The sequence below is a fragment of the Thermobia domestica genome, chromosome 17 (assembly GCF_964235325.1).
Source record: "Thermobia domestica chromosome 17, izTheDome1.hap1.1, whole genome shotgun sequence".
Lineage (NCBI taxonomy): Eukaryota > Metazoa > Arthropoda > Insecta > Zygentoma > Lepismatidae > Thermobia > Thermobia domestica.
The window spans coordinates 102,525,310-102,549,192 of NC_137470.1; the positions used below are offsets into that span (position 1 = coordinate 102,525,310).

Consider the following 23,883-nt stretch of genomic DNA (forward strand, 5'->3'; position numbering starts at 1 on the left):
CAATTGACAGCTGCTGTGAGTATTCTAAGCATATGGTAATGAGTGAACGGAATGCAGAGAAACTCCTTTAATCTAAAGTTCATTCAAGACACATGTGTCGCGTCAGAAAACCACGAAGTTGAACATGAAACTATGCTCCTACTTTTTTTTCCAAAAAGTTTAATCGCGTACTTGTTTTCCTTGTTTGAACGATTATTCTCAGAGCAGGTTCTAGTTCATTTATAAAAGGGGCATATGACAAGTCAGTGACTTTCATGAAATGGCACTCCGATCGCAAATTTCATTTTGTAGTTAAAATTCAAGATCTGTTATATAGAAATGGAAACGATATCGCTTGTCATTGCTTCACGAGAAAAAAGGCTGAACAATTTGAAATGTTTTTTGAATACAGTTATCACTTTTTCTCTACTTCATTTGATTTGAGTTTAGCATCCCTTTCAGCAGTAAGAGAGACGTGGACTTACAGTTTTATGTGGGATTCGATTCATATAAACTCCCGCCGAATATAGTTATTACATACCTAGAACTGAGCTTTTATTATATTTCTTTAATTAAAATGAGTATTCTAAGAAGGGAGCGGGGGTCAAAGTTTAGTATATCTCACGATCCTGTCAAGTTAGGAAGATGAAACTTGGTAATATAAAATCCTCATTAAAGATAAGTGGACCGTGTCCCAGCGTTTTAGAGAATTTCCGCTTTAAGATGGAGGGAATATTTTCAACAATTTCTTTCTTCACACTGAAAGTGACGTTGCATGTTATTTATGATCGCATCACGTAAAAAACAGTTCAACAGTTTGAAATGAACTTTTGAACATAGTTAGTACATACTTCAAGCTTTTCAAGTGACTTTTATTAAAGGGTGTATGCCAAAAAATAGAATATATTATGCGTTTTTATTAATATACTTTTATTGATATGTGTATCCTAAGGAGAAAAGAGACTCAAATATTTTCCGTAAGTCTATTCTTTCCGTGCGAAGAACGGCATTTCGGCTAGTCTTCTATAAATACACTCTAAGAATTTCGATTATAATTTGTTGGCAGCCTTCTAAACCGTTCTGAGCGTAAGAAAAAAGTTAATTCCGTACGCTGATTAAACACAAGACTTAGAGAGAAAAGATTATTGACGAATCAAAAGAAAAGCTTTTATGGAGACAGTTCCGTTTCAAGGGATGGTCCAAGAGGACATCTGATGAAATAGTGAAGAAAAAATTATGGTAGTACACATCTGTCAAACATGTTTTTAATATTCTTCATAAATATTTAGGTATGAGGAAGATGTCGACAAGATGGATGCCACGATTTCTCACTATTGACCAAAAGTGGAATCTCATGAACATTTTGAAACAGTGTTTGGACATGGGGAAACCGAACTTATGTTAGTTTGTTAGAACGCTGTGTCACTGTTGATGAAATTTTGACTTATTACTAAGAATCAGACAGCAAATAGCAGAAAAAAACCGTGATTATCAGTAGTAAACCGTGTTACAGCTGTTCCATCAGTTAGAAAAGTTGCTTCAGCTGTTTCATTTTTTTTTAGAATTTTTAGAACTTTCATGGAATCGTTTCCATCGACTACATAGAAAACGATAGAACTGTTGCAGGCCACTACTATATTGTTTTCATAAAGAAGTGATAATAAGCGCCCAATTTAGTGAAGAAAATATATTTTTCCCGAGGACAACCTCCCAACCCACACTTCTGCAATTCGTGCAATTTACGTGGCCGAAACTCTCAAATTACACCACAAAATACTACATAATCCACCATATTCTCTAGAACTGGCCACGTTTGCTACTTGACGATCGCTAAGGGCCCGAGACGCGAGAGGCCCCGCAGAGGTCATGAGGCGCAGGACTTGTGGGCCATGGTAGAATTTTCGCAATCACAAATGCTTCCTTGATTCTTCCTACTAAAAAGGTTGCGGAAGCCTAAGTTCGTCTTTCCGAGAGACAGCTTCTCAGACACCCCTTGTTCATATCAGTGCTTTCACGATTACATTTGACTGTCTCAGTATTATTATAAATTTTTGCGATCTGTTTTGTACTACATATTTATTCAATACAGAAAATATCATTTTGTCACTTATCATGTTTTGCGACTGATATGTTATATATATAGGGCCTTTAAGGAACCGCGCCAAGGGCCCTTAACTAGGCCAGTCCGACACTGGCACATACCACTGCATAGGTTTCATTGACTTTTATGGGTGCATCACAATTAGTACTAATAGTGAGGAAATTACAAGTAAAAATATAATTTACTAAAAGCTCATACGAAAACTAAAAAATTATTTAATGATAGAAGAATAATATTCCAAGAAAAATCACTACCCAAATAGATACGAAACACAAATGGAAGAATTACTTACGACAGCCTTCAAAATCGCCATATAGCCCTAACATTGTATTTACCTAAAAAGAAAAGAAAGGAAACATTAAAATGTAATTCTCATGTGCGGATTATTACTCCTTAAAATTAATAACTATTGTATATTCTACAATAGTTGTTCCTTTGTCAATAGTAATTACCATTCAATTCCATTACGGAAATTTCAACTTCCAAAATTGTTCCAAAAATTGTACTGATTTAGATCTATCCTTAAAGCTAACTGTGAAAGATAATTACCAATCCTGCAAGAACAGTAATTTTGCAATCACAGATCTCTCGGCTCAGGCTTACTAATCTCAACGAATCTCACGTACACTGTACACAATAAGGCTCATGTTATCTCAGACTCAAGGCCCTTTGATCTCGCGCTTACTAACCTCATTGGACTCAGGTTCACTATCCTCAATGATGCTTGTGGAATTGTTTACTAACTTCATTGAGGCTCGCGCTCGCTCCTACTTCCGCTCTCGTTTGCGCTCACACAGGTTCGTATTCAAGTACTAGGCATAATTCCGAGATCCAGACTCACGAGTTCGGACCAGAGATGACCAGTTTGTAATCGGAGCTCACTAGAGCTTGTGCGGGCTCAGGATCACGCTCCTCAAAGGGAAGAGAGATTGTACTCTCTCGTGCTCACACTTACTAACTTTATTAAATTTAGCTTGCTACTCATTTACAGCGCTCGTGCTCACTCGTAGTGTTGTCTACAAGACTAGACTTGGGGTTGTCTCGTCTCAGAAATATATAGTGAAAGCGCTTTCTCGTCTTGTTTTTCTTGCAAGAATTCTGTTTTCTTTGGCCTTGTGGACCACACTACTTTACACCTACTCGCACTCAATTATTGCGTTCTAAAGCCTAGACCCGGGCTTGCAAATTTGGATATCATTGCGATTGAGTGCTGCACAAACACACAACATTTTGACTGTCGTACAGTAAGGCGATCAACGGCATAAATGAGTCAAATGCAATTTTGTTAGTTCTAGTATAAACGAAAGTGAAGCATTCCAACAGTTTAATATTCTACTCCAAATAACATGACCGTTAGATAAAAATAACACAATCCAGTTTGTTTCACTTTTATTTTCAGTAGTTGTTACATATAAGCCTTCGACCTGCTGTATACTATAGATTAAAATTGTGCCTGCCTAATTAAGAGTTATAATTGTTTACATATAATAAAAACTTTGAAAGTTTGTCCATCAACCACAGCAAACTTCTAACCACATTTATTCAATAATTCAGAGACTTCGTTATGCAGGCATGTGATAACGCATATAGAGTTATCAACAGACTGAGATGTTTAGCGTTTATTATTAGGGTATAGATAAGTTTTCTTCCTTTTCTTTTTTAGACTTTCAAACTATGATATGCATAAGTGTCGGAAGTTCTATAGAACGATTTTGTCTGTCCGTCTGTCGGAAGGTATCAGAGCAAAATTGGTAAGAGATATCGAGATACTGCTTTTTGCAATCGATTCAGCGTCCCAAGAATAGGTTCTGTCTACTCAATTAACTATCTATTCAATCCGAAAGTGGTTTAAAACAAGTCATTTCATGTTTCAACGTATATTGCCATTGAACGATAACGGTAAGAGGTAGCAACAAACAGTTTCCTGCAATCGATTCACTGTCCTAGGAATAGGTTCCATGTAGCCATTTCCGCTTTCAACACTTATCGCCATAGAAGAAAAATAGTAATATATAGCAGCAAGTGGTTTTCTACTAACGATTAAGTATCTCAAGAGAGCATATCGTTACAACCCACAACACTCTACCAAAATCGGAAGTGGTTAAAATTTACTAATACTTCTCGTTTCAATACTGATTTCCATAGTGCAAAATCGGTAAGAGATATCAATTGCGGTTTTTATCAATTGATTTAACTTTCCAAGAATAGGTTCCACCTACTCCCTTAACCTACTATTAAATCCGGAAAAGGTTAATTAATCATTTCCCGCTTCAGTCTGTATCGTCATAAAACAAAAATGGTAACAGTGGCAAAAAGCGTTCTGCAATCGATTCAGGGTCTGAAGAGAAAGTATTATTAACATCTGTAACACTATAAAAACCGGAAATGGCTGAAATTTACTACTACGTTTGGTTTCAATACCAATTTCCAAATAGTAAAACTATAACTGATATCATGATGCAGTTTCCTTGCAATTGATTTAGGTTTCCAAGAATACATTCTATCTCCCCCTTTAACCCTCTATTCAATCCGCAAGTGGTTGAAATTAACGATTTTGGTTTCAATTTTTATCATCATACAAAAAAAAAAAAAAAAAAAAGTAAGGGGTAACAAGTAATGGCTTTCTAATATGAATTTCGAGGAACAGGTTCTATCTTTGACCTTATTACTCTACTGTAACAAGTAGTTATAGATGTATTACTTCAATTTTGAGTATTGAGTTCGCACAGTTTGGAAGTCTACCATAGTTTCAGACTGCGAAAGGAAACTCATTATTATTATTATTATTACCTGAACCTGCGTTGTCTACTCAGTGCATCGTTCTGTTATGACCATGAATCTCCTCACTGTGCACGTCTTCTTACTCACACAAGGAAAAGATAGAAGACTCACAAAGGAAGTGAATTGCTATGTATAGATATAGGAGTGAGTTTGTAGCAAATCTGTAGAAGTAGCACGATACCAAGTGGAAATATTTTTCTAATAAATCCATATTTGTCCGAGTACGCCTCATTGCGTCACTAGAGGCCTTTGAATTTGCCAGCATGCGATACGTCTTGCCATGCGATACGTTTTGCAATATTTTTTATTAATACATCCATACCCGTCCAAGTACGTTTCATTGCTTCTCTTGAATCCTTTTAAGTTGCCAGCATGTAATAACTTTTGATATTCAGATTTAAGCAAAGCGCCTGCAATATCCGCCCACCCGCCATATGAAGTTCTCTACTAGTTGTCTAACACCGTAGTTTCGGCCTGCAACAATCTTTATCTTATGGGCTCAAAACGGCCCTAAAATGTTGAATAGAACAATAACTACACCGTTTTTGAAAATTTGAATGAGAACTGGACAATCTACACAAAATTTGGAATCGACCAGTGAGAACGGCACGTTTCTAGTACTTTTGGTTTTCGAGATCTCACTGTCGAAAGGATTGGGGGCAAACATATAAATCTATCATTTTAATATATAGACTAACTGAACCTGGGCTCTCTTCATAGCGCATCGTTCACATATGAGCATGAATCTCCTTGCCACTTCTTACAGACTCTTTGCATGTCCCTTTACAGACACAAGTAAAAGACGTCTTGAAAAGAATCGGCAAGCGGTACCATAAAGTAGAGATTTTTTGGTTTTTTTTTTCAATATCTCTCACCGTTTGAAAGATTTGAGCCTACTTCCGGTTGGAGTTTTTAATTCATGTATGATCAGTATTTTCTTTCTTCTTGAAAACACTCCGAGCAATAAAGATTTATCTTAGACTGGAAAAATGGTTATCCTTTGCTTTTCATTATCATTTAGCCATAAAACAAACGCCTGAGAGACATAGTACCCCTATACAACTGTGTTGTTGGAATGTATAACTTGTAGAAATGAAGACTTAAAAATTTCTACACTTCCAGTGTACCCCTAAAAATGTAATAAAGAAAGAACGGTCATGTTTTTAGTATTCAATTAGAACTGAACAATCTGCACAAAATTTGGAATCAACCAGTGAAAACGGCACGTTTCTAGCACTTGGGGTTACCGAGATCTCATAGTTGAAAGGATTGGAAACAAACATATAAACCTTTATTAAGAGACAAACATATAAACCTAGCATATTAATATATAGACTAGCTCAACCTGGGCTGTCTACTCAGAACATCGTTTGGTTATGACCACGAATCTACTTCCCACTGTGCATGTCTTCTTACTCACACAAGTAGAGGATAGGAGACTCGCAAAGGAATTGAATTGCTATGTATAGATGGTGGAGTGAGAAAATTTGTAGAAATATCACAATATCAAGTGGAAATATTTATTCTAATAAATCCATACCCGTCCGGGTACGCTTCATTGCGTCTTTTGAGGTCTTTGAAGATGCCAGCATGCAATACGCTTTGCCATTGATTTAAGCAAAGCCCCTGTAATGTCCGTCAACCCGCCGTACGTAACTTCTCTACAGGTTGCCTAGTACCGTAATTTTGGCATGCAACTGTTAATCTTATGGACTCAATACGGTACCTAAAATGTTGAATATAACAATAACGACAAGTTTTCTGAAAATTTGAATGAGAACTGGTCAATGTACACAAAATTTGGAATCGACCCGCGAAAACGGAATGTTCCTAGCACTTGTGGTTTTTGAGATCTCATTGTCGAAAGGATTGGAGACAAATATATAAACCTAGCATTTTAATATATTGACTAGCTGAACCTACACTCTCTACACAGCGCATCATTCTCATATGAGCATAAATATCTTACTCATTCCTTACAAAATATGTACATGTCCCTTTAAAGACACAAGAGAAATACGTCTTGATAAAAAAAAATCGGCAAAGGATATCATAAAGGGGAGATTTTTCGATTATTTATTCTCAATATCTCGTACCGTTTGCAAGATTTGAGCCTACTTCCGGTTGGAGTTTCTAATTCATGTATGACCAGTGTTTTCTTTCTTCTTGCATGCAGTATGTAATAAGCAAATACATTACATAAACAATTAATTATAATGTCAGTTATATATGGTGTTCATCGGGCAAAACAATTAAAAAATAAAGAATTATCTTAGACTCGAGAAATGAGTATCTTTCCTTCTTCACTATTATTTACTATGATGCTTTAGTTTTTTTTAAATTTCAACGCTTCCAGTGTACCCTAAAAAATTAATGAAGAAATAATGGCCATGTTTTTTTTAAAAAATATTCAATTAGAACTCCACAATCTACGCAAAATTTCCAATCGATTAGTGAAAACGTCATCTTTCTAGAGCCTGCAGTTTCCGAGATCTCATTGTCGAAATGATTGACCACAAATATATAAACATAGTTTAAAAGAACTCGGAAGATTGAAGCACAATTCACATGCTTTGATTTTAGAGAAGGTTTATTAAAATACAAAGGATTTGAACAATAATTTTATATCATAAACTTTATGAAAAAGATATAGTTAACTAATTTAGACTATTTAAAGTACAAATACTCAAAACATTTGTCTCTGTTAAACGTGAAATCACACATAACCGTAAATGAAAGATTTGAAAGCCAAAGTTATTGGTTGGAGCTCAGGCGCTTTTGACTGCTATTGCAGCATTTTAATTTTAACTACTAGCAGAACCTGCGCTTTTTACGCAGCGCATCGTTCTGTTATGACCATGAATCTCCTTCAAACTGTGCATGTCTCCTTACTCACAGAACTAAGGATATGAGACTCACAACGGAAGTGAATTGCTGTGTATAGATGTTGGAATGACTTTGTAGCAAATTTGTGGATTAACACGATACCAAGTGAATTAAAAAAATACAGGGTGAGTCAAAAGTCCTTGGACACCTGCATAAGTTTGAAAATCGACGGGAAAAGTAAAAAGTGATGATGGGAACAGAGGTTTGATGAAGAGCCGCAACTTTTGGAGTGTATGTCTTTCATGGACGCCATCTTGAAATCCGCCATTTTGGATTCAAATCATTTTTTTAAAATGGGAATGGGGGTGTATGACACACCAAATAAAACTAGCTTGAGCTCAGAAATTTAGTGGTGCAATTTGTTTTTTTTTTTTCTATCTTGCACAGTTTAGAAGTTATTAATGTTCAAATGTGGGGAATTACCTTGATACTGACCCAGTTCTCTCTTTGTTCCAGGTGATCTAAAATGGGTCTGTCACGTGAACAGAAGATCGAAATCATCCTTATCTCAGGGAAACTCAGCTACCGAACAATAGCAGGTGACTACAACAGACGGCACCCAGACAGAGAACTGGTATCGCACAGCACGGTGGCTCACGTGATCACCAAATTCCGGGAGACGGGCTCTGTTGAAGATAGGGCACGTAGTGGGCGACCAAAGACTGCCACCAATGAGGAAACTGCAACGGCGGTTTTTGCGTGGTTCGAGAAAAGTCCTAAACGAAGTACCCGTCGTGTGCCCCTAGCATGTGCAATAAGCCAATCCTCCGTTGTCCGGATATTGCACGCCAATCAGTGGCATCCTTACAAGCTGCACATGCAACATAAACTGAACGAGAATGACCCTGATCGCCGGTTGGAGTTCTGAATGTCGGCTACTGAACAACACGAAATGGATCCTGCGTTTGCTAAGGACAAACTGTTCAGCGACGAGGCGTATTTCACTTTGAACGGGGAGGTTAATCGACATAATTGTCGATACTGGTGTGACACAAATCCGAACTGGGTTGACCCGAGTCGAGAACATAGTCCAGCGAAGGTGATGGTGTGGTGTGGCATATGGGACACCCGCATCATTGGACCATTTTCCATTTACAATACCTTAACTGCACCACAGTATCTGATGCTGCTGCAGGACCTTGTCTTCCCTGCCACGCTGAACGCTGACGGCATTTTCCCATCTTATTTTGAGCACGATGGAACCCCTCCACACTATGGACTTGGTGTCCGTGAATGGTTGAATGAACAACTGCCAGGGAAGTGGATTGGTCACCGTGGTCCCGTGGAGTGGCCGCCCAGATCACGACTTAACACCCCTTGATTTTTATCTATGGGGACATCTTAAGCAGATAGTGTATGCTGAGACAATCCGTGATTTGAGACACCTGGAGGAACGCATCCAACAAGCCTTTGACCAAATTTCAGGAAACATTCTTCTCCGTGTGCAGTCAGAGTGGTTGCGGCGACTACAGTTGTGCATTGCACGGGATGGACAACATGTAGAACATGTGTTATAGCATTCAGTATCAAGGTAATTTCCCACCTTTGAACATTAATAACTTCTAAACTGTACAAGATAGAAAAAAAAAACAAATTACACCACTAAATTCCTGAGCTCAAGCTAGTGTCATTTGATGTGTCATACACTCCCTTCCCATTTTAAAAATGACTTGAATCCAAAATGGCGGCCATGAATGACATACACTCCAAAAGTTGCGGCCCCTCATCAAACCTCTGTTCCCATCATCACTTTTTACTTTTCCCGTCGATTTTCAACCTTATGCAGGTGTCCAAGGACTTTTGACTCACCCTGTATATCCTTATATCTCGAAGTACGGCTTATTGAATCTCTTGAGCCCTTTGAAGTTGCCAGTATGCGATAGGTTTTGCCATTCAGATTTAAGCAAAGCACCTGCAATGTGCGTCAACCCGCCATACGCAACTTCTTTACTGGTTGCCTGACACCATAGTTTCAGCCTTGCAACAATGTTAACCCTATGGGCTCAAAACAGCCCTTAAAATGCTGAATAGAACAATAACGACACAGTCTTAGAAAATTTGAATGAGAACTGGACAATCTACACAAAATTTGAAATCGATCAGTGAAAACGGCACGTTTCTAGCACTTGTCGTTTTCAAGATCTCATTGTCGAAAATATTGGAGTCAAACATATAAACCTAGCATTTTAATATATAGACTAGTAGAACCTGCTCCCTCTACACAGCGCATCATTCACACATAAGCACGAATCTCCTTGTTATTTCTCACATCTGTACATGTCTCTTTATAGATACAAGTGAAAGACATCTTGATAAAAATTTAGTAAGAGATACAATAAAGGGGAGATTTTGTCGATTATTTTTTCAATATCTCGCAACGCTTGCAAGATTTGAGCCTACTTCCAATTGGAGTTTTTCATTCATGTATGACCAGTAAAGATTCACCTTACTGTAAAGTGGAGAAACGGTTATCTTTCCTTTTTCATTACCATTTGGCCATGAAAGAAACGCCTGAGAGATACGCAACTCCTGTTTACAATTATGTGGTGTTGCAATGTAGGAAATGATGCTTTAGTTTTTTTTATTATTATTTCAACACTTCCCGTGTACCGGTAAAAATGTAATAAAGAAATAATGACAATGTTTTTCTAAATTGTCAATTAGAACTGGACAATCTTCACAAAATTTGCAATCGCTCAGTAAAAATGACATCTTTCTAGAGCGTGTAGCTTACGCGATCTCATTGTCGAAAGGACTGACCACAAACATATAAACGCCCACGGACGTATAGTTTAAAAGAACTCCAAAGATGGTAGCACAATTCATTTGCATTGATTTTGGAAAAGGCTTATTAAAATACAAACGCCTTTTCTACTCAGTTACAGGCAGTATTTACTCCATCCGCCGCTTCCACATTTCAGAACGGATAAATATATCTAGCATTCCTGCTCTGCAGCCTTCCACAGAGCATGTCATTGATCTGGACCATCCTCTTACAGCACCCATTACACTGCTGAACTTCAATCCGCACCCAAGCGGAAAAAGAACACAACACCGGGAATTGATAACGTCTCTTACATCATATCCAAGAAGCTCCACAATCACTGCTGGTTCTCCTTGTAGCAATCTACAATTGCATCCTACAAACTGGTTTCTATCCACAGGAATGGAAAGTATCGAAAGTTTGCATGTTTCATAAACCAAACAAGCCTATGCATTCTGTCAGCTCTTATAGACCAATCCAACTTACCTCAGTGTTCTGTAAGCTACTAGAAATAGTCTCGTGTGCCACCTTCATTCATATCTGGAAGCACGTACCATATTACCTATTTATCAAGCAGGTTTCAGACCACGTTTCTCAATAAATGACCAATTGTATCGCCTTAGTACTGTCATCACAAACCAGTTCAACAAAGCATTCCCATCATGTCTTATAATCACGGATTTAGAAAAGGCATTTGATAAGGTTTGGCATTATGGACTCATTCAAAAACTTCAGTCGCTCAACCTTTCCATGTGCTATTTGAGGCTCATTTACTCTTTTCTTATATATCGTATTGCTTACGTCACTGTTGGTAATGTGAGCTTAACTTAGCCATTATCTTTAAATATCTTTTCCAAGCTACTTACTCTGGACCTATGTTTACTTTCACGCCACCCTCTTGAGGAATTACATGTCTCCTTCGCCACTTCCAACACTACTCCTGCACCTTAGTCATGAGTATTTCATTAATGTTTCTTAATATTCGATCACTTACTACCCAGTACACTCTCTTCGAACAGCTACTTCTAAAAGAAACTCTTCAGGCTTTCCTTCTGAACGAAACTCTCCTTACTCCGTCTACGACGTTCAGGATACGTCGATACACCCTACTCCGTTCTGATTCTACCATCGCAGCACGCCGAGCAAATGGGGGAGTGGCCATTGGCTTCCATCCTTCGATTAGTCACCGCCAGTATCATCCTGCATTGACTAATGACCCAGAGTATCTCATTACTACGTTGTACTTCCACTCCATTTACGTTACCATAGCTACCATATATGTACGCCCTGGACACCCCATCCAACACTCATTCTTTCCATACATCTCCAATAACTTTAAATACTATATCATCATGGCCGACATCAGTATTTAGAGCCGTCCGGATAATCAGAAACAGAGCTTCCTTGACTTCATTACTACTCTTACCACTGGTCATATTTTTGATATACCTAAAGCAACCAGATCAATCACGAATACCACATCTGACGTAGTTATTTCTTCTGGCAATCTCTTCCAGCGCTGTAATCTTGAAGTGTTCGATTCCATAGGTAGTGATCACCTTCTCACCAAACTTCATATCGATCAACCACAGGCTCTTACTCTTCGTTTGCAACCTGAACCTCGTCATGTTCCACGATTTCAACAAGCAAAGTGGGGTGATTATCGCACTACTATTGCTGAAGATCTGGTTACCATTGAGCCTCCTACTAACGAAGATGATCTCTGCGCACGGGTCTCTGAAATCACTCACTCCATCTCACTCACTCCATCCATCACGCTTCTGACCTTCATATACCCACAACTGAAATCTCCAGGTACCAACCACGTTTACCGCCAAACTACGTACCTCTCGTACAACGTTCTTGGGAATTCTTTCGCGAATATCAGCGCACTGGTAACCTAGAAGCTCTTCATCATCATCGCCAACTCCAGCGCACTGTGCGTAACTACGTCAAGGCACATAAGCTTCACAACTGGGTGAAGACGTGTAACAACTTAGTCGAAACTTCACACCTCACTAAGTATTGGAAGCGATTTCATATGTTGACTGGGAAGTTTACTCGCACACCATATCCGCTGTTAGTTAATAACCAACCATTACACACAGATGAAGAGAAAGCAAACGCCTTTCCATACCACCTGCAGACTACCTTCACCCCGTTCTCATCTGATTTTGGTCAAAGAGCATCCTACTGATCGCTTGAATGTATCATCTCCATATCTACAATCCAGTGCAGCACACATTTTTCACAGACGACAATCCTCTCACAGCTAAAATTTCTACATCTAATATCGCCACCGTCGTAAATCGCAAGCGCAACACAGCTCTTGTCATCGACCGCATAACTTATCGTCATATCAAAGAGGCTCCTTATTGTCTTCTGCGTCTTTCATATATCTACTCTTTTATTCTCCGGACCGGCTACATCCCTTGTGACTGGAAGACTTCTTCCACTCTTATGTTTCTAAAGCCCAAGAAACCTCCAGATTCTGTTGCTTCTTACCGTCCGATACAATTAACCTCCGTATTTAGCAAAATTCTTGAGCGCATCATTTCATTAGACTGCAACACCATCTTTCTCAACATAATCTCTTGCCTGTACACCAAACGGTTTCAAACCTAATTTCAGTATCAATGATCAATTGCTCAGACTTCTCATTCTCATCACGAATCATTATAACACTGCTCGGCCTTCATGCCTCATTCTTTTCTACTTAGGGAAGGCTTTTGATAAAGTACGGCATTCAGCTCTCATGTTCAAACTTCACCGTTTTAGGCTTCCACTCTCCTACCTCCGCTTCATATTCCATTTTCTTTCTAACCGCCTGTCGTATGTTACTATCAATAGTTCCTCATCACATCCAATTATTATATTATACATTCTGGAGTACCTCAAGGCTCCGCTCTCTCGCCTCTTCTATACCGTCTGTTTGTAGCTGATATGCCAACCCTTTCTCCCAATTTTCACACTTTTCAATATGCAGATGACACTGCTTTCTTTGCACAGCCAGAACTATTCAACAAATCAATTCTTCTCTCCGCCTAGCAATAGACTCTTTTCTCCGCTGGTCCACTAAGTGGCGCCTTCATATAAACTCGACTAAGATTCAAGCTATAGTCTTCATACCGCTTCGAAAACGTTCTCGAGTTTAGAAAAAACCCAATCTACTCAATCTGGTGGTCCACGGTACACGAATATCACCTACAAAACAGGTCACCTATCTTGGTATCATCATCTATCGTCACTTAACTTGGCGGCCACATCTTCAAGCAATTATTCGCAAAGCGTACTAGTTCGTACCACCTGGGGATTGTAACCCACTACAATCCTTAATATGTATAAGGTATTTCTACGCCCAGTTCTAACATATGGTCATCCCGCTTGGATCGCTGCACTGCTTTTTATCTATCAGAAATTACAAGTTCCTGAAAGACATACATTTCGCTTGGCTTATAGAATCAAGCTTCCCGGTCCGACGCAGGGGCTTTATGACCATATCACTTTTCCTACCATTCTCTGTCATCTCGAAGAGTTACGAGTAAAGTTCATTACTAACCGGTTTCAGCAACGTCATCCAATACTTCTGGATACTATGGACGCCGACCGTCACTATGATTTAGGATATAAATGTTCTACTTGCTCTCTATCCTTACTCTTCTCCTTATATCTCAAAACCATTCCACCAGACTATCCAGATAATGTCGCTTCAGCTTATTTTTCTGATCACATCCACTTCATATACCACCTACATACGCTGCACTGTAAACTATTGTGCTAACAGGGCTCCACTTGTCTACATTACTGTCCAGAGCAGCCCCTGGAAAAGAAGATAATCTGAATTCGTCTAACTAACATTTCCTTGTGTTGTTCTGTAATATGCACTTCACTGTCATTACATTTTCTCCTGTCCTCATGATTATGAACAAAGTTCATAATGTCCGTTGCAATTGAATAAAATGTAATAAAAGTCATAAACTGTCATTATTATCTAAAAATAAAGTAAAAGATTTTCCGCTTATCCTTACTTCCCATAGACTACCTCCAATATCCTTCCTTCTCCAGTCTCTGCACCTCTCACCCCGGATAGAGGGCGTAACCCTCGTAAACGAGCTAGTCTTCGGCTAGCAATTAAAAGAAATAAACAAGCGTTTATATAATGCATACTTTCCAAACCAAGAAACCTAGCCACTCTTGTGTTTGTTAGTGTGTCAGCGAGGACCAGGTATTGTAATACGTACCTGAGAGCATAACAAAAATACTACACTTACAGGATTGACGAAAGTTATCGCTTTCGAAGGGTTCCTTGTCATTTGAACTTCATCACACTCATTTTTTTCATCTCATATCTCATTGTTACTCATCTCGCATATCGACCAGTGGGCCAGGGGCTCATCACTGGTTGACCCAATATGGCGACTGGGGGACAACATGTCGGACTACCTACGGTCATAACCGATCCTACCATATCCTCTGTAGATTCAGATACAAAACATGGGCACAGCAACTCGCATGGTACCGACAATAGTGCCGAACGATCACGATCACGATGTCCAGTCATAGGCAAATATCTCCGAAACGTCATCGCCTACATAGCACTTCAGATTCTGATAATGACCAGCTTAGAATCGACGACCAGGAATATCCGCCACTATCTACCGCTTTAAAACCGCAAACTTACTCATTCTTACTCACAAACTTCGACACCAAATATCAGAATGAAAAGCATATCTATCTTCAGCTCACCAAGTACTATGGGCGAGCTCAGATCACTCAAATTGTCGCAACAAGAAATGGGACGATCATCAAATCCCATGATCCAGAATTGGCTACGACAATTCGTAACAAGTTCAGTTTTGAGATTTTCAGCAAAAATGTCCAGCTCACCAAACTGCCTAATCGGAGAATCAAACAGCAGCCTCCGCCACCTCGCATACCTACTTTCTCTTTTGTAATACGAGGTGTACATCCTGATCTAACGGACGATGAGATTCTTCAAGAGCTTACGAAGGAAGGACATAAAGTCTCCAAATGCGTCCGCATTCGCAACAACCGCGGTTCCTCTTATATAACCTCGCCGCGGTCCGCGGGTTACCTTCATCACAAGACACCATTAACCAGCTACTTGACAACGGAGCCTATATATATCGTAAACGATATCGCGTCGAGCCCTGCGGCACTGCACAACCAGTATCAATCCGTTGTGGACGCTGTCAACAATATAACATGCACACTAGCGCCAACTGCAGGAGTAACCTGAAATGCGGCTACTGTGCTAGGTCGCATTCCACCCACATATGTCCAAACTTAACTCGTCCACCGCAGTGCTCCGTTTGCCCCGATCAACATCCAACTTACAGCTTTAAGTGTCAAGCTCGACCGGCACCTTCACCATATAAACCCCACTTAGTGCCTCCACTTCATGCTCAGAGTGAACCGCAGACCGATTCTACCTTGTCTTCCGATATATCATTTGATAACCAGAATGTTACAGTATCTCAGCTCCTACAGTTCATCACCTTCACGCTGCAAAACGTGCATCCTTTTCTACGGCCGCATGTACTGCAACAAGTACAGTATGCTGCCCGCTGTATTTTCCATGTTACATTCAATGCCACCTACACAGGCTAACGAGTTCACTTTCATACTACCCGTCTGGAAACATCCGTTTAAGGTTCTCAGTTTCATTATGGATATCGTTATCATCTTTCTTAATATCAGTTCCCTCACCCAACACAAACCCCTCTTCGAACAACTTCTTCTGGAGGAACACGCATCAGCTTTCTTACTCAACGAAACGCATCTCACCCCACGCCTGACTTGTAGATTCCCAGGATATCAGATTCTTCGAGCTGACAATCATACATAAGCCCTATTGTCCAATGGCGGCGCACTCATTGGTTTTGACTCTCAGTTACCTTATCGTACTTTCCACGATTCACAACCTACCGGAATATCTCATCACAACCGTCTATTTCAAGGCTTTATACATCACCTTAGCGACTATCTACGTTCACCCTGGTCACGCAATTCGTTACTCCTTTCTTCAGTATATCGCTAACAACTTTCGCCATTTCATCGTAATGGCTGATTTCAATATTCATAGCAGACCCGCTTGCCAGAAGGCTCAGTTCCACGACACACATATCTTGCGGCTTGCACAAACTTCCAAAATCAACCCGACTCCTTTCAGATACGACCCCCGATGTGGCTATCATCTCCACAACCCTGTCAGGCAAATGCCATATCGATGTCTTAGACTTTCTCTTGGCAGTGACCACCTTCCAGTCGTAAACTATCAAACATTCTTTTCACCACAACTATTCTTCAAACATTCCACCTAGGGAGGTCCCTAGATTTGACAAAGCTAATTGGGATAACTACAGACTTCATCTCACTTCTAAGCTGGAACATCTCGAGCCACCAAATAATGAGGATGAACTATACTCCGCGCTGGATTCTATCATCTCTTCTATTCATGCAGCATCTGCCGAGAATATAAATACCTCGCGAGTACATTCAAGGAGTCCTCGATTACCACCTCAGTACCTTCACATGATTAGACGTTCTCTACAATTTTACCAAGATTACGTGCGCACAAAGAACGAAGAGGCTCTAAGCCATCACCGACAACTCCAACGTACGGTTCGTAACTACGTTGTCGCCTATAAACTTCGAAACTGGGTCAAAACGTGCAACACACTGGACGCAACTTCACATCCTACCAAAAACTGGAAGAGATTTAATGCATTGACTTGCAAACTTACTCGAACACCTTACCCTATCATTGACGGTGATTATCCACTCACCTCAGGTCGTAACAAAATTGATGTATTTGCGAATCATCTCCAAACCATCTTCACACCATTTCCTCCTGAAAGATTTGAACGACACAATCCTGCATATACGTTTAATGTTGATTCTCCTCATCTTCAACCCAGTACAGGGCATAACTTTCCAGCTCATCACGAACTTACCACACCTATCACAGTTCCAGAAATTCGTGAAGTCACAGCTCGTAAACGTAACACTGCTCCAGGATCACCTTATAACCTACCGTCACATTAAAGAGAGTCCTTTCTGTTTACTGCTTCTGTTAACCCATATTTTCACTTTCATTTTACGTACCGGTATCATTCCCGTCAATTGGAAAACCTCCAAGATCTTAATGTTTCTAAAACCTAAGAAGCCAGCTACCTCAGTATCATCATACTGTCCAATCCAATTAACCACTGTTTTCTGCAAAATTCTCGAACGCATTCTTGTTAACAGGCTTCATCCATATTTCTCTCGCCATCACATCATTCCACTCCATCACGCAGGTTTCCGTCCTCGCATTGGTGTTCCTGACCAGCTCTTACCAATCTCATTACAAATCACTTTAACCGCTCATAGCCCTCATGTTTAGTTCTATTCGACCTTGAGAAAGCTTTCGATAAGGTATGGCATCTTGCGCTTTTCTTTAAGCTTCTGTCCTGTAAACTACCAATGTGCTACATCCGAGGCAGTTTATCACATCCTATCTTTCTATTCTCTGGAGTACACAAGAGTCAGCTTTATCCCTGTTATTATATCTTCTGTATGTAGTTGATATGTCTCGATTACCAGATAAAGTCCATCTCCTCCAATATGCGGACGACACGGCCTTCTAGCACTTGGAACAACTATTCAGCAGATCAGCACTATCTTACAGACTGCTATCGATCGCTTCTTCACCTGATGTACTTTCTGGAGGCTTACTATAAACGCAGTTAAAACTCAGGCCATAGTTTTCTTACCACCCAGACGAATTCCGTAGAAATCCACGTAAACTCTCTCTACACGTTGATGGGGTGCCTATTCAACTCAGTAATACTGTTACATATCTGGGAATTACATATGGCTGCCATCTTATCTGGTTGCAACATCTACTACTAAAGCCTACAATAGACTTAATCTCTTGAAACGCCTGACTGGTACCACTTGGGGCCTTACAGCACACACCATACTAAATATGTACAAAGTATTCTTACGACCAGTCCTCACATACGGATTTACTCCTTGGTTAGCTCTCCCGACAAAGTGCTACAATAAACTTTTAATCTAGAACGCCACGCTTTCCGTATTAAGTTACCTAGTCCACACAAGATCTGTATCGTCTAATTACCTTTCCGACCTTACAGTTCTACATTGAAAAACTGCGACTCGCTTATATCGCCAAACGCTTTGAAACTCGCAATCCTTTACTTCAAGACAGAATGCGTTACTTAGCGCTTCATCCAACACCTCACCGTAATTCTATCCTCTACTTTTGCTTCTCTTCACATTATATCACTATACCATCATTAGACCCTGCTTTACTTATTATCACAGATTATGTCATTCATGAACATCTTTCTCTCATTCACTCATCATTTCCAGCACAGTCATTACCATTATTTAATAGCATGGGCCTCATTCGTTTTCATCATTGCCTAGAGCAGCCACTAGGCTGAAGATAAGCTCATTTGTCTAGTATCACCCATGTGTTGTCCTGTGTATGCACCTCGCCACATCATTCACGTCCATTACTATATCGTCCGTATCAAGCATTCTATACCTAATTCTTCGTTATGAACATTAATGCTCTTTGCTTATAATGTTCTGTCTGCTTATTTCCTCATTTATTTCCTTATGAATAACAATCATATATATGTAAAGCAGTGGCGGTTTCTATTAATGTTTGCATGTTTGTACAGACCTCCTTCCAATATTTTCATTTTTCATGTGTGCATGGATGAATGAGAAAATTGGAGGACAGTTTTTAGAGAAAGAGCGTTAATTGGGGAAGGGGTGAGATTTTAAAGCGGGTAGCGGACTTTGTAGTGTTGTATGTTTGTTTGTGTGTGTGTGTGTGTGTGTGCCGGTCTTCATTGGAATATTGTTGCTGTAATTGCATAATTACGTGTCTTCTGTCCCTGATATACGTGAACTAGCATTGCAGTAGCAATGAATTCTGTAACGTCTCTGTTGAATTACTCGTTTTCGAAAAGAACTTCAGAAGCAAACCTACTTGTGAAAGACATCGGAAGACCAATTCCGACTTTCAATATAACGCAAGTAATCAGAAGTCAGAAACGAACATTTACAAGGATGTTCAATTTCAACTTGTACGAACAGCATAAGTGGTTATGTGAATGTGAAATTAAAAATGCTTTGTTTTGTTTTCCCTGTTTGTTGTTCGGGGCGGAGGAAGATGCATGGAGCAAAAAAAAAAAAAAAAAGGTGCGGATATCCAGCATCTGCACAACAACAACAACAAAAAAAAAGAATGTCAAGTCACATAAGACACGTTCTGATCTCACTTTGTTGGGAAACGTGAATATTGCTGCTCAACTAAATGCTGGTTATAGGCGGTCCATTAAGAATCACAATCAAAAAGTGAAAAAGAAATGAAATGAAATCTTTAAATTTTACGTCCAATGGTTATGCCTGTTAGGCTAAAGGAGACGGTGATGATGAGAGATGAGTGAAATGGTGGAATGAAGAAAGTGGAAGGAAAGGGGAGAACCCCAGAAAACTTACAAGCACTTTGTTTGTCCACCATAAAGTCCACATAGCGCGAGCTGGAATCGAACCAGGGACCCCAAGCACCAAAGTTGAACGCTCTACCACTGAGCCACCGCGCCCCCAATCAGAAAGTGACGCAACACAGGTACGTGCTCAATATAATCATCAATTGCATTTGGTTTCGTGGCACCTTCGAATTAGCTTTAAGAGGACATGATGAAAAAGAGACTCTTCTTCAAATCGAGGCGTTTTTCGTAGATCAATTAATTTCAGTGCAGAACTTGACAGAGCTGTCAAGAGTCATTTAGAAAGCGCAATAATTTTCAAGAGTACGTCAAAAATCATACAAAATGAGCTTCTCCATTTCATGCTTGAAGTATGCCATGGAGTAATCGCTATTATTATACTATCAGTGGCGTATTTAGGGGGGACTTCCAGGCTTAAGTCCCCCCGAAATCTTACTATAGTAAAGTATATGAAATATCTTGCAGAAGTTTCACATTTTCAGGCAAAGCTTACCTCCGAGTTAGCAAAGCCCCCGAAACATAATCGTAAATACGCCACTGCTATTATTATTATTATTATTAAACTATTATTATTTATAATAATAAAAATAATAATAATGTCGTGCACCACCTAAAATTCAAAGCACGAGCCGCCACTGATGTAAAATAACGTTTCTTTTTCATCTATTTATATAATGTATCTCATCTTAATTTTCGTGCTTCTATTGTTCTCATGTTTTGATTTATTTTCTCACTTATATGTATTTCTATAATTAACATGTTTATATTTATGTTGTGTTCAATTATACTTGTTATTATATCAATGCCCTTATGTTATTAAAACTACACCTACAATTCTTGTATGATTATGATCGAAAAGATCATAATGTCCTAGTTCTAATAATAAATAAATAATAAATAAATAAATTACTCTTAGCCCATCCATGCCTTGCTCCTTTACCATAATACCTTCACTTTTCCCACCTAAGAGAGGGTGTTGCCCTCTAAAAGAAAAAAGCGTTTATATTGGTTTGGTAGCATTTTAATAGGTAGATTATTGACATAGGTTCTCATCTGGAAAAGTTTAATAGAAACTGGAATTCTTTCATGGGCGTCTCTGGCGGGGGGACGGGGGGGACGCGTCCCCCCAATATTTTGAAATACGAAATATTCAATATTTTATTTTAATTTAATATATTTACATACTCACTAGCAGTTAGACCATTTCCTTTGATGTCCCCCCCCAAATTTTACATGGCAGAGACGCCAATGAATTATTTCCTTTATCAAAATATTTATAGGTCATTACAGAACATAAGCATGAAAAGTTTCATATGTAGCACACCTTTTTGGAACCCACCGGAAACAATTTCTCCCGAAATTGCATGACGCTTAACCTATCCATTCTGCCCCTTGGCTGAATGGGTAACGAGAACAGTTCCAAATTTAACCCCCGGTGGGAGTACTTGCCCTACTAGTGGCTTGGTTTCCTCTTCAAACAGAAGAAAGACCTCGTCTCACATACTCTCAATGTTGAATACGAAGATAAAATCGGAAACAAAGAATTTTATTTTGTGGGCAGCGGAATGGTTCGAGGGATGCCAACCAACATTTTGACACAAACGATGGCAAGCAATAACGAAATTCAAATGACATCAGCATACTACGTGTCAGGATAATGACGATTTAAAACACAGTAAATTATGTGTAACGGTTGTTGTTATAGATCGAATAATGTAATTTTAAAACTACGAACATTATGGCACCTTAGACCAACAGTAAGATTTACAGATACATATTCATTATAACGCTTCCTTCTATACATTGCCGGACAGATGTTTTGGAACACAATCAGCTTACATAACAGCTATTATATTATCCTCAAACAGATGTTCAATAACATATGTTATTCTAATAAACTGCCACCTCCTGATATTTGTTAAAATAAAAATATTATTAACATCGTAAAACTTAATCCTTTCACTGACGTTGTAGGGTAAAATGCGCATTATGGAAGTAACAAAAATAAACGAAAGACGCGAATAAACGAACAAATAAAATAATATCTCAAGTAAGGTGATGAATTAACCTGTAATATAAAGAACGAATGCTAATCCTAGGAAAAATGCTAAAGAATCAATCAACGCATTGTGTAAGTAAAAGTGAACTAAGATGTGTAGCAGTTAATTCTACATATTTTCCAGAAAACAATAAATAAAACAATATACAAAGATTAGCTCTATGGTGCAGATATACCTACGGAGTACAACGAAATAAAGCTACAATTTTGATTATTTAATAACTTTAATAAACGTAACACCTGCTCAAACATAAGTTAGTTATATGCAGTAACTAAGTAAATTGGCGTCTCTCAAGAAAAATATACGAAGTAAACTTATGCGGGATCCAAATTCACAAATCATAGTGTAAATGTAAGCTTTCAGAAAGCAAACTTTGCCAGCACATTTAAGAAAGAACGTCTAAATGCAAGCCACTTCGAATGTAAGCAGAGACTCCTGACATGCTCATTTAGTTAATGAAGATTTATTTATGCTGAACCATCAGGACACGTATCTTCAGCGATGTTGTAAGTCAAGAACTTCTCAACCGGTTAGGCAGCATCGATCCTACAAGAAAAATCCGTTATTTAAAATGCTTCAACATCTAACAATTCAGGTATCTAACCTACCATTAGCAAGGAAGTACTATGCACCTAAATTACCGTCAAAGGGAAACCGTTTTCGACAAATTTTGTAGAAATGTGTAACATAAATTATAATTAAATAATTGTAGATTACTACATTCCCAGTTTACCCTTCGGCAGAAAGCATTTAAAATTTAATGCAGAGATAAGACTTCATTATATGCTTACAATGTGACAAAAAGGCAATTCCATGTTAGCGGTAAAAACAAAACACTCTCTCTCACTCCGATTGCAACGAAATTTAATGGCATTTTAATATTTTGAAACATAAATACGTTTACAGCTACTGAAAACACACACAAACATACATAAACACTACTGGACTGGTAAAACATCAGCTGGGTGCCTTCTATGAATTTGTCAGTTGTACGAGGAGTGATCAGAAAGTAAAGTTACAAAGCCTTCAGTGAAACGTGTATATATGATTTCATGCAACGAATATGCCCAACAGATAGAGTACATATACATTAGGTTACTTTTCGATATAGTCTGCATATCGGTTAAGACACTTTTGTCGCATCGTAGGATGAGTTGAAGGGTGTGAGGCAAGAACATGGTAACCCACAATTTTACTATTTTAAGAAATTAGAGGTTTGTTTTCAGCTGCACAATTCATTTTAAAGTTAGAAAGCTGATTTTTCACATAAGACTATACATGAAGGATTAAAATAATTGTATCAAATCAATATAGCGAATTTCTAATTTTGGATGCTGCTGTATGGGTTACCATCAGTAACAAGTTTGGAAATGGGTAGGATGAAATCAGGTCCGTAGCTAGGAGATGGTAAAGAAGGGGTTCTGTCCCCTTGCGATCATTGTCACTCGCATGAAACCTTGTTGCATGTAGACATGAGTGTAAAGTTAACTAAAGATATTACCCATTTCTCTGCTCTTCCAGTTAACCATACTCTTGTGTGGTACCACTTAGACTGGAAATTTCCTACTTCTTTTTTTTTCCACAAGCAAAAGAGATGAAGTGTGTTGCTTACTGTTTGTTTCAACTTTTTCCTTTGTTGTAAGACGGGCGAAATGTCTCGTTCTCAATGAGATCATCCACTAAGTTTCACGATGCCTTAGTAGATGTACTTATGTTACCTCACTAATACACCTACATACATGCATATCACACAAAACT

The 23,883-nt window shown here is 38.9% G+C and overlaps 1 protein-coding gene and 1 long non-coding RNA gene across 5 annotated transcripts in view; one reads left to right on the forward strand and one right to left on the reverse strand.

Moving 5' to 3' along the window:
- LOC145673925 (uncharacterized) overlaps positions 1 to 23,883 on the reverse strand; it is a 1,349,238-nt gene that overhangs the window by 979,879 nt on the left and 345,476 nt on the right. The window lies entirely within an intron of this gene.
- Positions 1 to 23,883, forward strand: part of LOC145673927 (uncharacterized) — a 259,021-nt gene that overhangs the window by 214,186 nt on the left and 20,952 nt on the right. The window lies entirely within an intron of this gene.